The following is a 1,666-nucleotide window of genomic DNA, read 5'->3' as shown; positions in this document are numbered from 1 at the left end:
AGACACATGCACCCCAATGTTCATTGCAGCTCTATTTACAATAGGCAGGACATGGAAGCAACCTAAGTGTCCATCAACAGATGAATGGATAAAGAAGATGTGGCACATATATACAATGGAATATTACTCAGCCATAAAAAGAAATGAAACTGAGTTATTTGTAGTGAGGTGGATGGACCTGGAGTCTGTCATACAGAGTGAAGTAAGTCAGAAGGAGAAAAACAAATACCGTATGCTAACACATATATATGGAATCTAAGAAAAAAAAATGTCATGAAGAGATTAGTGGTAGGACGGGAATAAAACACAGACCTACTAGAGCATGGACTTGAGGACATGGGGAGGTGGAAGGGTAAGCTGTGACGAAGTGAGAGAGTGGCAGGGACATATATGCACTACCAAATGTAAATTAGATAGCTAGTGGGAAGCTGCCGCATAGCACAGGGAGATCACCTCTGTGCTTTGTGACCACGAGAGGGGTGGGATAAGGAGGGTGGGAGGGAGGGAGATGCAAGAGGGAAGAGATATGGGAGCATATGTATATGTATAACTGATTCACTTTGTTGTAAAGGAGAAACTAACACACTATTGTAAAACAGTTATACTCCAATAAAGATGTTAAAAAAAAAAAACTATTCCAATAACTTCTTAACTTAGTTACTTTCTCCTCGGCCCTTCCAGCTCTCATTAAAAAACAACTTTTTTTCTCTAAGAACAAAACTAGAATATTGAATACATTATTTGGGGATATGGGTTGCTTCTGTTAGGATTAATTGCTAAGGTTATCTGAAGAAACTTGAAAATAAAAAGAAAGAGGAAGGGGAGAGGAAGGAAACAGAGATACTAGCGATGAGAGAATGGTGGCTCAGGACAGGGTGTGGCATATATGGAGGTGAAAAGTGGTGAGATTCTGAATGTATTCTGAAGGTGGAGCCAAAAAAAACTCTTGCTGGATTCAATGTGGAGGTGAGAGAGAGGTTTGGTCTGAGCAACTGGAAGGAAGGAGTTGCCGTCAACCCAAACAGGGAGAACTGCAGAGGAGCAGGTTTGTGGAGGAAAACCAGGAGGTCCCATTTTAGACAAGATGAGTTTGAGGTGTCCGTGAACATCTAAGTGGAATTGTTAACCAGGCAACTGGTTATACTAGCCTGGAGTTCAGGAGAGAGGCTGGGCTAGAGGTCTACTTTTGTAAGTCATTGGTGGGTAGATGGTATTGAAAGTTATAAGTCTGAACAGGATGCCCAAGGGAGTGTGTGTAGGTGGAGAAACCTGGGGTGCACTCAAGCTTTAAGAGCACAAGACAAAGAAGAGTGTATGGGTCAGGGAAAGCTAAATGCTGTAACAAAGAGCACCAACAGTTCAGTGACTTACACAATAAAAGTTTTATCTTTCATTAAAAAAAAATAATAAAATAAAATTTTAAACAATAAACAGAGGTTTTTTGTTTTTGTTTTTAACATAATGACTTCTTAGCTAGTTCTTCAGACCAGATACATCTAGAAACATTGAAGTCAGCAGGAACAATGCCAATATAATTAGAGAAGTGGAATCTAATTGTTTTATATCACTTTTAATTTTTTGCCCATTATACTAGAAAGCACTACATACAGATTCATCAAGGAAATTTGGAAAATAGTAATGAATACTTAAAAATACCAGGATGCCC

The sequence above is a fragment of the Physeter macrocephalus genome, chromosome 2, assembly GCF_002837175.3.
Source record: "Physeter macrocephalus isolate SW-GA chromosome 2, ASM283717v5, whole genome shotgun sequence".
In the NCBI taxonomy this organism is placed as follows: domain Eukaryota; kingdom Metazoa; phylum Chordata; class Mammalia; order Artiodactyla; family Physeteridae; genus Physeter; species Physeter macrocephalus.
This window is presented reverse-complemented; position numbering follows the sequence as displayed.